The 16,566-nt window shown below is 37.1% G+C and overlaps 1 long non-coding RNA gene and 1 pseudogene across 1 annotated transcript; one reads left to right on the top strand and one right to left on the bottom strand.

The window, feature by feature from the left end:
* The first annotated feature begins 8,848 nt into the window (after positions 1-8,848).
* On the top strand, positions 8,849-9,737 carry LOC109160514. The gene is made up of 2 exons (XR_002050751.1): positions 8,849-9,453; positions 9,649-9,737. It is a non-coding gene; the product is annotated as an uncharacterized LOC109160514 (long non-coding RNA).
* Positions 9,738-15,346: 5,609 nt separating this feature from the next.
* LOC109160539 lies at positions 15,347-16,087 on the bottom strand (annotated as a pseudogene).
* Positions 16,088-16,566: the final 479 nt, after the last annotated feature.

The raw sequence follows: 16,566 nt of genomic DNA, 5'->3' as shown, positions 1-16,566 counted from the left end.
GAACGCTTGATGTCAAAAATCAAGTTTGCGGTTCACTTTCATGAACTTCCTAGACATAGGAGTACACAACACATGAGTGTGCTTCTCCACAAATGAGAAGACCCAATACCCCCCGGTCTGGTCATTTTTAAAAACGATCCTAGCCTTACACCCCACCCTATTGGAAACCCTACGACGCTTCACAGGCATAGGGCGACTAAAGTCGTCAACCCCTAACCCCCCCCCCCCCTTTATTGGGTGTGGCACCCGAGACAAACTTATATCCCTTGCGATTACAAAGCAAATGTCTCAAAACCACCACCCCCCTATCCTTCTTTTTTGAACCATGCCTAACATCAAACCCCACCATAGCAGCATACTTTATATAGAATTCCTCAACCTCCGTAAGAGTTTTAAAAGTCTGGTCGATGACCGGCTTACTCCCATCATCACATTGTAGCCACCAATACTTTGATGACCCAGGAGATATTTCGACCCGACAACCTTCTTCCACAACAGTAATGTTACCAGCAAGATCATCTACACCGGACAAAAAAACCATGTTAGAAATCAATTTAAACATAATTGGTAATCAAACAACACATCCTTTACTAAATACACTTGGCCACACATTTGATTAAATAAAACTATGATGACCTAGTAAACATGTTTGCACAGCTATAGTCTTGATAGGGAAAGGATTTTAAATCCAAACTCATAACGGAATGAATTAAAATGAAAATAAGACAGGTTAGTAATCCAAACAAGGCAAAGAGATAAAAGGAAAACAACAACGTGGGCAATATACTGATATTTTAGATAAATTGCGCTATAGAGGTAGAGAAATTATGGAAGTATTAGTAGTAGTTCAGCAGCACTGCACCATCAACATAAAAGAATAAAGATTCAAATGCGCGGTTTTAGTTGCCACTCTATAATTCCCCCGCCCCTACAAAAATAGGTCCGTGAGCCTAAACCCTGAGTACTGTGAAGAAAGCATAAGCAGATTGGCCGCAACGCTGTAATACCCACGTCGTTTAATGTATATATATATTTGTCCACACAGTTGAAAGAATAACCTAAGATGACAAGCCCAAACAAATTAATAGCGTCTGAACCGACACCTTCCCCATTTCCATCACACCAAATAGTAATCCTATTTTGGCATACCAAACTTATATAAGTTTGGTGCACCCCCCCTAAAGCATCAATGTTTTACAGTGCTACTACGTACTAACACACATAGCTACAGATAGTGTGGATTGATCAAGGGTAGGGATTCGAGTATGGCATTAGATATTTAGCAAGTAGATCGACATAACGAATAACTAATAAAATAGTATCTGCCCACCATGATTCCGCTTAAAGTCTTCCTATAAATAATAATAATTTCTTTCAATACAAAATTCTAGTGCAAAGTTAGTGACATACTTTAAAAATCAGTATATTTTAATTGATAACAACTTCTGTTTACAAACTGTTTATGAAGGTTAAACAGTGTAAGCAAATATAATATAGGTACCTTTCCACTTTGTTATTGCCATACATACATGCACCATTTAAATTTACGAAGCAATGGGAGTGGTTTTGAGAAGAAAGCATAGGCAACTCTTCCTCACATGCAAAGTGCAGAGCTTCAACAGAGTAACTAGCTTATGTTGTTGGTTTGAGTCTCATAGTAAACATGTTTGCACAGCTAAAAACATGATAGGGAAAGTCTTTTAAATCCAACTCACCAGTTATGCTTTTGGTTATTTCAAACTGGGAAAAAGGAAATACCCCACTTGGCGAGACCAATTACAGGCAATCCAGTTAAATGAACTCCTAATTGTTAATCCGACTATTTAAAAAAAAAAAATGAGTTCACTTCTATCCAAAAACACTGGAGATGAATAATTACTTCAAAGCACTATCAATTATAGGCCAAAAGTGGACTGCAACCGGACGACGCCAAACATACAATTAGGAAAATTAAAGAAAATGAGACACTTATATACGAACCTGATCCATTTTATCTCATCTGCCTCCCAGCTACTACAATCGCGTATTCAAACACAGTTTAAAAAAAAAATTGCCCACTATTTATTACCGACTGTCCAGCCACCCCCACCCCCACCCCCCACACACACACCGTCCAGTGCGAACAGCGTACAGAATCGGAAAGGAAGTAACAAAATTACACGCACAACCAGCCAACGAAATCATAAAAAAAAAAAAAAAAAAAAAAAAAAAAAAAAAAAAAAAAAAGAGGCCAAAAAGGATATCTTGCCGTATAGCGTAGTTGTGCACCAAAAGAAATCCCCAAAAAAATAAAAAAGGATGAAGAAAAAAAAAAGAACAACAAACCAGTCACCATCCGAGATCAGAAGCCTTTGCATGGCAATAACAGATGAGGAAACCAAAATAACGATGGGAAGAAACCACGCACAGGATTCATCCCCGGACTAGAACTGTAACGGGGTTGCCGGAGGGAATTTAGGAAAACGGTAATCGCCTAAGCTTTCGGTGCGTGCAATAAATAAAATAGCAAAAATACGATAAAACCCTCCTTAGTAATACTGTGCAAAAAAAAAAAGGCCAATCTACACAGCGTATAAGAATATAGTGCAAACGGTCAAGTCATAATGCACAGTAAAAAAAAAAAAAAACCCTTGGATTGCCTAAGATCAAAGGCCACCAACCAACCACACATTCTCACCTAACAACTTATTCTCACCTGATTAGAATTATATATATATATATATATATATATATATATATATATATATATAATGCAACACTTAAGTCATGCTAAAATACACATACTTCTCAACTCAATCTCAAGAGGCTAGATAAAGACTTTCCATATGGAATGAGATTTTAGAAAATAATACTTAGGCTCACATTGGCCCCTTATACACTTTTAAAACATGAAATGCTCAAAATGCTCTTTATTGTAACATATGCTTTTATTTTCAATTCCTTGCGTAACTCAACAAATTTCATGAATCATGCTTGAAAGCTCATAATTTAACAATTCTTCTCAATAAACACTTAACAAGTATTTAACATGCTTTTGCAACTCAAAGTACTCTCAAACTAATCATGCTCAACAATAGCAACTTGGCAGTGAATTTCTACAATTTAATTATAATAGCTACTTAAGGCATGCATTGCTAGCTAAAAACAAACATTTAGGCTCATGCTTCTCTATTAAACAAATAAGCAAAGGCATGCTCATCAAATAAATTCTCCAAGTCTGATACATTTCATCACATTCACAGTAAACTACACCAAATAACCTCTGTAACAAATATGCTTACAAAACTTAGCATAAAACGCTCAATTCTTCTCCAACCTCAACGAAATCAAAGCCAAAACGTGCGTCGAGACAGCCCCGAAGTAGAGAGCCCCAAGGGCCCTCGATACCCTGTTCGAAACGACACGTAGCTAAGCCACAAGGGCCTGACCACTGCACAGAGGGCTACCAACGGCCATTGGGGCGGGGCTCGGCTAAGCCCGCCCCTGGAACCGCCTAAACGCCGGCTCTAGGGCACGACCCTCTCCTAGGGACGCCCCCTAGGGCTGGTTTTCCACGGCCTTAGCCAACGGTCCCCTTGTTGGGCCGTTGGCTGGGGCCGTCCAATTCACTGGTACACACTGCCTGTGCACCAGATGAATCCTTTCACATGCAAGACGAAAATTTGGACAACTCTAACACTTCTAAAACATCAACAACTCATCAACAAGCACAAATAAATTACCCAATAACTCAAATACTTAGCATTTCTACTCATTCAAAAACACAAAAGACTTCACAGAGTCTTAAAACATAGATTGGGAATCCATGAGTTATACCTTTGGAGCTTTCTTCTTCTTCTAGCTTGGAAACCACCTCTTCCTTTGCTAGCTACAACCTCCTTCACCTCCTAAATATCCCCAACAACAACAAGCCACTAAATACTCAGAGGAATAAGAGGAAGAACAATGGAGGAAATTGAAGGCCAAGGTTGAAGAAACACTTACTGTGAATCCCTTTGGAGTTGTGAAGCTAAGGTTTGGCAGCCAAGAAGGGAATCAGGAGGAAAATGAAAGGATTCTAATGCTTTTATATGGGTTCAAAACCCTAGGAGATCTTCTTATGATTGGTTGATGAAATGAACAATCTTATTGGCTCTCAATTAAAGCATCAGACAAAGGTGGAGGCTAGTGGTTCGCCATACTCCATGGTCCAAGGGCTAGAATTGCTATTTAAAATACTTTGGGGTTGAAAACGGAATTTTCAAAAAAATTTTCTAGACAAACACTTGTTTTAAGCTTTTCAGAATTCTCCCGGTTTCACTCAGATAGATTTCTCAGTTCAAAACGTGGCACGCAATGTACCCGAAAATTAGGATATTGGAATTAAATCCATTCTTGATGTCAAATTAAATTTAAAATGGCTCAAAATAATTTATTCAACACCGCTTTCTTTGTAAAAACTTTTATGGAGTGAAAATTGGCTATTTTGGATTTTCTTAAAATCGGATTTATAAAATAAATTATTGGGTTGTCACAGTATCTTCCGTCTTTTCGTGGCTATCGTTGTTTGGATACTAGCACTAACAAGATTTTTGTCTGTCGCCACGTGCGATTTGATGAGACTGTCTTTCCTTTTGTTGCTCGTGTTGATTCGCAGGTTACTTCGCCGAGTCGGGAACCATGGGCCGTTGCACCCGTGTTGACTGCTTGTGATGTGGTCCGGTCAGGTGATGCCGCTGCTGAACAAACTATCGTGCCTCACCCTCTTGCTGCTGCTAATGAGTCCGTGTCCAGTGAGCGGACAGTCAAGGACCAGCCAGCTGCTCGGCAACGAGGTTGGCTTCGTGGCCGTTCTCGCGGGGCGAAAGCAACCTCACTTCCTCGCTCTCATGTTATGGCTCACACTAAGCATGGGACCGTATGAGCCTGTCGCATTGGCTACTACCGCAACTGTTGAGCCCTCCTGCTATTCTCATGCGGTTAAATTTTCCCGAGTAGCGTGAGGCGATGGACTTGGAGTTTAATGCCTTGGTTCATAATAATATATGGCAGCTTGTTCCTTTTCGCCCATGACTGAATGTTGTAGGTTGCAAGTGGGTTTTTCAAACCAAGAGGAAAGCTGATGGTTCGGTTGAGCGTCATAAAGCCCGGCTAGTTGCTAAAGGCTTTAATCAGGTTGCTGGAGATGATTTCTTTGAAACGTTTAGCCCTGTAGTTAAACCAACTACGGTACATCTTCTCTTGTCCTTGGCTTTATCTCATGGATGGACCATTCGTCAGTTATACATCCACAATGCTTTCTTGAATGGTAATTTGGCTGAGACTGTGTATATGCGTCAACCCCCCGGTTATGAGGACAAGACGTTACCCAGACACGTGTGCTTGCTTCAACGTTCTCTCTATGCGCTCTAACAAGCACCTCGTGCCTGGTTTACGAGGTTACATGATTTTCTTATTTCTGTTGGTTTCTCACCTTCTAAGACTGATGTCTCTCTCTTTGTTTATTCGTGTGATAATATTCAGCTATTTTTTTTTTGTCTATGTGGATGATATTCTGGTCATGGGTTCTGACTCGGATCGTGTTGCTGAACTTGTTACTAAACTGGCTATGGAGTTTAAAGTTCGTGATATGGGGGTGTCATCATTCTTTTTGGGCATAGCATTGAGACTGTTCCAGTCTCTGGTGGTATGCTTCTGTCTCAGCAACACTACATGAAGGATATTCTCAAACGAGCTGACATGGTGGACTGTAAGCATGTAGCCACACCGGTTTCATCTGCTAAGGGTACGGACGGGTCTATGGCTCCTTATGCTGATCCCACTCAGTATCGAAGTCTCGCAGGTGCCCTTCAGTATCTTACGGTAACCCGTCCTGATTTATCTTATACTGTTAATGTCAGTACATGCATGCTCCCACTACTGCAGACTAGCCCTCTCTCAAGAGAGTTTTGAGGTATGTTAATGGGACGTTGCACCTTGGTCTTCGGGTGTCTCGTTCTAACTCTCTTGAAACTCATGCTTATTCTGATTCGGATTGGGCTGGCAATCCGGATGATCGGAAGTCAACTAGTGGATTTGTTGTGTTCTTGGGTAGAAATCTTATCTCTTGGGTATGTCGGAAACAGCGGACTGTGGCTCGCTCCTCGACTGAAGCAAAATACAAGGGACTGGCTGATGTATCTGCGGAAGTCACCTGGCTCGTCTCTCTGATGAAGGAGATCGGTTTTCCTCCTACTACAGCGCCCAAGTTGTGGTGTTACAACTTGGGGCCCACTTATTTGTGTGCTAATCCAGTTTTTCACGCTCGCACGAAGCACATTGAGATTGACTATCACTTTGTTCGTGATAAAGTGGCGAAGAAGGAGCTGCAGGTTTACTTTATATCAACTAAGGATTAGTTAGCATACATTTTTACTAAACCTCTTTCTTCTTTACGTTTTAGTCTACTCCGCAACAAGCTCAATGTTTTGGCTAGCCAACCTCGTGCTTGAGTGGGAGTATTAGGACTATATTATTAGAGTTATACTAGAACTCTCTTTCATATCTTTGTATTTGTTAATCTCAGACTTTGGTATTCAATACAACACACAATTCATATCCTCATCGTGAATACAGAGTTCAACAATTGGGAATATGAACATTTAAAATTATGAACATAGAGTTTTGTAATTGTGAATATATATAGAGTTCAATAATTATGAATTTATACTATAGAAATTATGAATCAAAACATGGTGCACACAGTTGCACAACATAATTTGCCCAAAAAATTATAGAATCAGAACCCAAAAAAAAAAAAAAAGAAAAAAAAAACCGATAATGAAATTGGGCTAATCAAGCGAGCCCTATTGGGCTATATGGTTAGTTGAGTTGGCTCGTTTAGCCTGATTACCAAAAAGCAAAAACATTAAATTAGTAAAAGTCGCACCCTAATAGGCTAATATATGTTTGTTTTGATCTATGACAGAATGGAGTTTGGAAGGCTTTGAAATAGTGTTGTCCTACATTGGAAAATATATATATATTCGGTTTCAATTTTTTTTTTTCAAGTTAGATTTTTTTTAGAGAGCGTTCCGTTCACTTGTATTTTGAAAAAAATTCTCTATAATCTAAGCTGAAGAGGCGATTTGTCTAATTTAAATTTACTTAATTAACTTCTATTCTTCAAGCTTGTGAAGAGGATTGATGGAATTGATGACATTATGAACGTTTCAAACCTTAGTTTATAGATTGTTATGCCTTTAAGTGTAATAGTTTTGATCATAGAGATCAAATTTTTGTATAAATCAAGAAATGTTTGATCATTAGGTTAATAACATTAAATAAATTCTTTTTGTAATTAATATTTAAGCTAAAATGTTTGATATTATCCAATATTCACAACTACGGAATTCACATATAATGTCGGGCCTTTAACTCGGTTATATACTTAACTAACTTTAAAGAACAAATTGCACTTTTGGTCCTGTGACTATTGGGGTGTTGTTAATTTGAGTACTTGACTTTCAAAACTCTCAATTTAGTCCTTTAACTATGCAATTGTTAACAGATTTGGTCCTGCCGGCTAAATTGCCGCCAATTTTCACCGAAAAAATATAAACCATTTTTAATTATTTAATCATGAGGGTAAATTGCTCATTTCAAATAATTTCTTCTTCTTCCTTGCACGTTGTGGCTATGAGGTCTTTGAAGCTCAGGTTCAGCAATGGCTTCTCGAACATCACGACCGTTGCCAACCTGACCAAGCTTGAGTCTTTGAGCATTTCTGCAGCAATGGCTTCCCCCTCTCTCTCTCTCTAGCCTTATGAGAAGAACAAGAGCTTCAATCTCCAAGAGTTGAACAAAATCTGCAACTCAAAACAATGATAATGAAATTTCTCTTCATTTCCGTGAGATTAGAATATCTTCGAGAAATCTCACCCGTGCTATCTCGCGGAACTTTTTTAGGAATTTGACTTGTCTTCGCACCCCAGATCTCTCCAACAATTCCTTGAAGGGCTATGTCCCGGCGTGGCTTTGGTCTAATCCCACCCTGCTTGATGTTTTCAGTTCACCGTACCGATTGTCGTCGACTTGAAATTCTTCCGTTTTGGTTCGTGAACCTGACCAAGCTTGAGTCTTTGAGCATTTCTGGCTGTAATATTTCTGGGAATCTGAAACCCATTTCTGGAGGTTTCTGTTAATTGGTCATGTTGGACCACTTATAACAACTTATGGGAATCTGAAACCCATTTATGCACAAGTTAGATAGGGAAAATCACGCTGGCCATTTTCAACTCCCAAATGGTTGCGTTCATCTCGTTCGATTTGCGTGTATCGGAAGAGAAAACAGAACATGAAGAAGAAGAAATTAAATGATGCAAGGGAGGAAGAAATGACTTGAAATGACCAATTTGTCCTCACTGGTTAAATAATTAAAAATGGATTACATTTTTCCGGCGATATTTGGTTGGTAATTTGGCCAGCAAGACCAAATCTGTTAACAGTTGCAAAGTTAAAAGACTAAATTGAGAGTTTTGAAAGTAAGTACTCAAATTAACAACACCTCAATAGTCACAAGACCAAAAGTACAATTTGTTCGATGTTAAAACATATAACGTCGATTATTTGTAAATAGCCGACGTTATAAATAAAAAAAATTTAATAAATAAATAAATATAATACGACGTCGGCTATATAGATATCCGGCGTCGTATTGTATTTTAATTTTTTTTTATATATTTAGTATACGAGGTCGGCTTTCTAAATAGTCGACATGCTATAGTAATAATATTATTATTTTTTTAAATTATTAACTTACGACGTTGGCTTTTTAAATAGTCGACGTTGTAGCTGTTTTAAATTGGACACCAACCATTCGCACTACAGATAGGTCGGCTTTCTTCACATTCGCCATTTCAATTCTCACCACCGCCGCTCAGACGACTCATTGCGCACAGCCACCGGTCCGCTCGCCGCCACCATTTCGCTCAGCCACCGCCCACCGCCATGCCGCCCCGCACAGCCACGCCTTGCAGTTCGACGCTTTCTTCTTCGCGCTGCACATCCTCCGCCGCACCGGTCCACTGCCGCTCCGCGCTGCCCAGCCTCCGCCGCACCGCGCTGCCCGGCCTTCGTCGCACCGCCTAGCTACATTTTAATTTTGTTTTTTAATGGATTTCGAATTTTAGGAGTTATTAGGTTATATATTTTTTTGTGAATTTTGATGCTATTGAAGCTGGAAGCCTAGTGATTATTGCTGATTAGAGCTCTAAATGGAGTTCTTTTGTCAATTGTTCCCTCGATCACATTGAGTTGATCTTTGGATGTGGTTGTGATAGATTAGATTCATCAAATTGTTTGGATAGCTTGTTTGGTGATGGAAAGTTCAATTCATTCTATCCAAGCCTTCAGGTATATATTTTGAAGATTGTGAAGCTAAAAGAGAGATCTGTGGTCACTCAACTTTTGAGTGGTTTTACTGGCAGAGGCATGGTAAGTGTTTTACTAGTGGCATTGCAATTTTGTTCATTTTGTGGTGTCGATTTTGCAAGGTAATGCTAGTGTCTTTTGAGGCTGGTTTGGAGTACGGCTGTATTTTTGCTATGGAATTTGCAGGGTGTTTTGGCTTTGAATCTTCAGCAGTATCAAATGTTGTTCACTTAAAACTTCAATTTCTTTTTTACTCAGGCTTGTGGACAAGATAAACAATTCTATTGGCCAAGATCCTGATTCCAACCTTTTAATTGGGATTCTGATATTTATAGATCTGAGAGTTTGTAGACAAACAGGTGATTAACTGGTATGCCTTTGTTATCATCATTCACAGAGGTTCAGTTCTTGCAGAATACTGCATGAAAACTCTGTTCTTGTCCTGTGTACACAAGGATTTAGAACTAGTAATTTATGTTTCCACACTTACATTGACAAAACTATCCTTTCATTTGTTTAGTTTCTCTACCTCCTCCTAGTTCCTATTTTTGGCATAATGGTAATTTTTATGCTAATATCTATAGTTTGATACTCTAAGATGATTTTTGTTTTATTCTGTCAATGATACTAATTCTTTCTTGCAGTTTTGAACAATTTTGTATTAATTTGACTAATGAAAAAGGGCACCAACATTTCAACCAGGTTTGTACCTAAGATAGTTGGTTGTTTTTTACTTATTTGAATATGATTTGCATTTCTAATCTTGTACTTTAATGCATATTCTCTGTATACAATATGTATTTGTAATTGACTTGTTAATTTGATTAGATCTACTAATAATTTAAGTCGACTCTAATCATACATGATTAGATTTGTGTCTTGATGTACTTGATACCGATGTTCTACTTACATATAGGATTGTGTTTTGAAATAGTGGTTGGAAATGCTTGAGATGAATAGTTAGAGATCAGAGGAAGACATGTATGACTAACTTACTTAGGAAATTAGTTATGGGCTGTGCTTTATTTCTTATCTTCAATGTTTTCTGTTGAGCTGTATTTGATCATACAATAAAGAAGATTGAGTAAAATCCTGTATTTGATCATACAATAAAAGGAACTAGTAATGTTTTATGCTAAAATATTTTGGTTTCATCTAATATCTCAAAATACTTATTACTTTGATATAATTAGATTCTTCTCCAAAGTATTTTTTGTGTATAATATATGAACATACTATATATATAGTCTCCCTCTTCTATATAACATGATGAATTTCCTTTGAGTTGATGTGAGATGTGCTAGGGGCTCAAACTTTAAAGATGTACAAGTTTATTTTATATTTTTATTATTTTTTTGTCAAGGCTTCTTCTAATGCACCAAAATATAGTATACTATTTATAGTGATACAATCAATATAGTGAGTGAAATAAATTTATAATGAAAATTGCATTTAATATCATTGAAATATTGTGAAGAAACTAACACTTACATGCATGCATAAATATTCATACACTACGAAACATTTCATACAAAAGAAACCAGAAGGCTCATACTTCTTACATTACATCTAGTAGGTCAAAGACAACATACATGATTTGCTTTTCAATTTTCAACTTAATCCAACTCTCCAAGTGGGTCTTTATAAGAAAGATTGTTAGGAATATAGCGGAATAATGCGGAAGCGAAGAATCGAAAATTGAGAATTATAGGAGTTAAATAATAGGGAAAATATGTAAATGAAGAAAACTATATAAATAACAGAATAAGAAATTACTAAATTGGGAAAATATATATATATATGTCTACGTAAAGAGACAAAAGAAGGAATATATAAATGAATTCAAATGAATTGATGTGTAATTACAAAAACAAGCAAAGCTATTTATACATTAAAAAGTAGAGACAAATGTGGTGATTGTAAGAAGACCCAAGAAATTAGGTGAAGATGTGAAACATGATGATGAACAACGCTAGTTTCATGGTGAGTGGTTTTCATGATTTTGAGCCACACAATTTGAGCCACATTTTATTTCTAACAATCTCCACCTTGGATCAAATTCATGGTAGAATTAACAACTGGAACAGCCGACTAAACTCAAGCACTGCTTGAACTTAGCAATTGGAAAAGCTTCAGAATAGCAGGATGGATCACCATCAACTTCCTATGCGACTGAAAGAGCATAAGCAATCATGTTGGTTTCATCATCACTAGCATACCTAGCAGGTTTTTTAATTGTCCTCCTAGGACGATCCATAGCAATGGAATACTCTCGTTGTGGCTCGATGAGAGGTGCGGTGCTAGTAGATGCATCAGACATTGATGCATCAGACATTGATGAGGATACCGCAACTGAACCTGTCACAGTACTGCCATGCAAGACGTACAAGCTTCCGGAATGAGAAGCTTTCATGAGAACAAAAGAGCCTTTGATGGCCTTTAGAACTCCACCTTCAGCTGTGTACTTGCACCCCAGAGATTCCAATGTGCCCAATGATATTAGATTGCGTTTCAAATCAGGAATATACCGGACATTGGTAAGAGTCCTGAAAACGTTATCATGAGTTTTAATCTGAACACTTCCAATTCCACTAACCTTGCATTGGGTATCATTACCCAACAAGACAACTCCACCATCAACCGGTTCCATAGAAATGAACCAATCTTTGTGGGGACACATGTGGAATGTACAACCAGAGTCCAAAATCCACTCGGTTTCACTCCGTTTCTCACCGGAGCTAACAGATAACAACACATCACCATCTGAATCACTTTCAACAACACTAGCTTCAGTGGACTTCTTTTCTCTCTCTTGCTTGTTTTTCAGCTTGAAGCATTCAGTCACATCATGACCATGCTTCTTGCAGTACTTACAGGATTTGTTGGACTTGGATCTAAATTTTTTATTGCTACTCTCTGTTTCAAGTGAATGACCCCTTACAGTCAAGCCTTCACCTTTGTCCCCAGACTTAATTTCAAAGTCAAACTTTTCTTTGGACAATAGGTTTGACTTAACATTGTCGAAAGTAAGGGTATCACTACTATTACCATACAGCATAATTTCTTTGAAATGCTTGTATGATTTAGGGAGAGAAACAAGCAATAAAACAACACGATCCTCATCGTCAATTATGACATCAATATTTTCCAAGTCCAATAAAATAGAATTGAATTCATCTAAGTGAGACTTAATAGAAGTACCTTCCGTCATACGGATTGTGTACAGACGCTCCTTCAGGCGCAGCGTGTTCGCCAGAGTTTTGGCCATGTAAAGCGTATCCAGCTTGGACCATAAATCTGACGCAGTCGTCTCACTTACTACCTCACGTAGAACCTCTTTACACAGGCACAAAAGAATGGTTGAACGTGCCTTGTCATCCAAATCTTCCCAAGTTTCATCTGTCATTGTAGCTGGTTTCTTCTTCTTACCAGCTAGAGCTTTCTTCCAACCGTTCTGGGTTAGAACGACTTCCATCTGAACCTTCCAGATAGAAAAGCTAATTTTTCCGTCGAACTTCTCGATATCGAACTTGGTAACAGTCGACATCTTTGAAAATAACTCTCAATTAAACCGCTTTGAGAATTATAGAAGTTAAATAATAGGGAAAATATGTAAATGAAGAAAACTATATAAATAACAGAATAAGAAATTACTAAATTGAAAATATATATATATATATATATATATATATATATATATATATATATATATATATATATATATATATATATATATATGTCTACGTAAGGAGACAAAAGAATGAATATATAAATGAATTCAAATGAATTGATGTATAATTACAAAAACAAGCAAAGATATTTATACATTAAAAAGTAGAGACAAATGTGGTGATTGTAAGAAGACCCAAGAAATTAGGTGAAGATGTGAAACATGGATGATGAACAACGCTAGTTTCATGGTGAGTGGTCTTCATGATTTTGAGCCACACAATTTGAGCCACATTTTATTTCTAACAAAGATGAAATCGGATAGTCTTATTGAGAAATATAAGATGATACTTGTAATTAAGGGTTACAGACAACATGTGTCACTATTATTTTAATACTTATTCTAGTGTGACAAGAACAAATTACATTAGGATGATACTTGATATTTTCGCGTTGTGAAGTTTGGAAGTTCCTCAAATAGATATGAAAATAACTTTCTTAAATAGTGAGTTAGATGAAGAGGTTTATATGGAACAACATGAGTTTTATTGTTTCGAGGCAAAATTAAAGAAGAAAGCCTGTAAATTGGTTAAATTATTACGCAGTTTAAAACAAGTGTCTAAGCAATGACAGTAGAAGTTTGATCATGCGCAGTAATGTCCAATGTCTTTACAAATCTAATAAGAGCCAATAATATTAGGTCCTTAACAAGAACAACAAAATGTTGGTGTAATTGGTTCTTGAAATGAATGGTTCATACTATTTTGATTTGAGTATGTGTATATATATATATATATATATATATATATATATATATATATATATATATATATATATATATATATATATATATATATATAGGGAAGGGATCAAGTGCATTTGTGGCTTCCCGTGCGGATGTGCGGTGGATTAATGTGCGTGAGGTTTATACTTAATGTGCCTGAAATTTGTACTTAATGTGCGTCATGTTAATATGCGTGAGTTTTGTACTTAATGTGCCTGAGTATTGTGTTTAATGTGCGTGAGATTTATGCTTAATGTGCGTGAGTATTTCAGAATTACGAGCTCAGAAGGAAGCAGAACAGAAACTCACGCACATTAACGCCCAAGCTTCTTGTTACTTCTTCCTTCAATTTGGCCATGGATTCTGGATTATCAGCTACCTTCAATGCAGTTGAATGTTTACATAAATGATGCATGCACAGTAAAATTTGCACAGCAGCAAATTGTGGATTTCTGTTGTATTATTCCCGTAATTCTTAACCACCATAGCTCGCCTTCACATCATCATCAACAGGGAGGGGGAAAATGGCTACTGGGGATGGGGAATAAGCTGACATCAATATTTTCTGCTGCATTTTACACATTCACGCACATTAAGTATAAATCTCAGGCACATTACGCACAACACTCACGCACATTTAGTACAAATCTCACGCATATTAATCCACCGCACATCCGCACGGGAAGCATCCAACCGCACGGGAACCTTTCACTATATATATATATATATATATATATATATATATATATATATATATATATATATATATATATATATATATATATATATATATATATATATATATATATATATATATATATATATATATATATATATATATTTATGATTTTCCTTATTTACACTCTATTATATTATTTTTTTCCCCTTAAATAACCTAACATTCCGTTAGTATAAACTTTAGTAACTGAATATTTCGTTAACTATTTATTATTTTTAACTTACTTATTAATATCTATAAGAAAGGTCTTAGGTTCGGACCACATCACAATTAGGGTTGGCATAATTGTTAAATATATACTACGAATATGTTAAACTGTACTAAAAAATACAATATAAAATTTAACATGAACTTTGGTTAAATAATTAGCACGACTAAATACATAGCATTCAAAGCTGAGCATCAAAGATTATAAATTATGAACTTTGAAAATCATTTCTTGCATTTAAAAAAATAAATAAATTTAGGTTAAGTTTTTTTTTTTTTTTTTTTTTTCCGGTTAATTAATCTTCCTATGATTATTCAATACTTCAAGAGTTAATAACCAAAATGGTCCCTCGACTATGCCGTAATTACCAATTTGGTACTCGACTATCATTCTTACACGATTTAGTCCTCAACTATGTAAAATTTGCCCAATTTAGTCCTTGGTTAAATTTTCTGTTTATTGAACGTTAAAATTGAGGGCAAAATTATCATTCTAGGTGCTTTCTTCCTCCTCCCTATTAAACAACGCCAACCATGCAACCAGGACTAGATCATATTCACTCCCAATGGCTTCGATGTCCATGATCATTGATCAATGCCAACGCTGCATCGAGCAAGTTCTTTGCATTGTGCTGGTGAGCAAAAGCAAAGTTTACAAGTGAGTTCTCCCAGTTCAGCTTCGATATTAGAAACTTCTCACAGTAGGTCTTGAGATGTTTGACTTGGTACTTTTCAGCCAAAACTAGAAGGTCACAAGCCATGTTCTCATCTAGGCATGCTTCAGCAGTGTACAAATAATTCACAAAGGCTCGAAGAGCATCATATGATACATCACTAATTTTAATTGTGTCGCTCAAGCTTTCTTCCACCTCATTTTCAAGCATTGCTCTGAATACTGGGGACCCACTCGCCAGAACAATGCGATGGGCCGCGACGGGAACGGAATGTGGGCTTTCTTGGTGGATTGGTCGTTAGAGGCGACCAAAACGACGTCGGAGAAACAAGGAGTGGAAGATTGAGGGCGGTGCGGAAAGGAGAGGTGAAGGGGATGATGGGGCAGGGCCCAGAATCTTAGAAAGTTGACTTTGGCCTTGAGGTCTTCGATCTCCCTCTTGAGCTCCTCCTCCATCTCGCTGGCCTCCTCGTAGCACTCCCGGCAGGTTCCAGTGTCGCGAGGGCAGTACTCTTCTTTGCACGACACGCACTTCATCCTCGTCGACTCCGGAGATTCTTCTTCTTCCTCCTCGTCCTCGTCCTCGTCTACGTTGCCGAATTCCATTGAGGGCGTCGATGATCGCCGCCTGTGGGGTGTTGCAGAACCCTCAACAAGTAAATATCAGTGGGGTTGTGGGGCTTCTATTTTTTTTTTTAAAATAACAATAAAATAAAATTATATATATACTGTATTTGGAGATATCATCCCGGTGGAGTGGGTGAGTATGAACTAGTGTTGCATGGTTGGCGTTGTTTAATAGGGAGGAGGAAAAAAGCTCGTATAATGATAATTTTGCCCTCAATTTTAACATTCAACAAACAAAAAATTTAACCGAGGACTAAATTGGATGAATTTTACATAGTTGAGGACTAAATCGTGTAAGAATGATAGTCGAGGACCAATTTGGTAATTATGACATAGTCGAGGGACCATTTTGGTTATTAACTCATACTTCAATTATGCTTTTGCATTATTGGAATTATTTAGGTCATTATGTAATAATAATATTTTTTTGTATGCATTTTTATAATGATACAATTGTACATTATTTTACAAATATTA

The sequence above is a fragment of the Ipomoea nil genome, unplaced genomic scaffold, assembly GCF_001879475.1.
Source record: "Ipomoea nil cultivar Tokyo-kokei standard unplaced genomic scaffold, Asagao_1.1 scaffold2848, whole genome shotgun sequence".
Classification (NCBI taxonomy): domain Eukaryota; kingdom Viridiplantae; phylum Streptophyta; class Magnoliopsida; order Solanales; family Convolvulaceae; genus Ipomoea; species Ipomoea nil.
The sequence above is the reverse complement of the archived record's forward strand: the minus strand, read 5'-3'. Positions and strand labels throughout refer to the sequence as shown.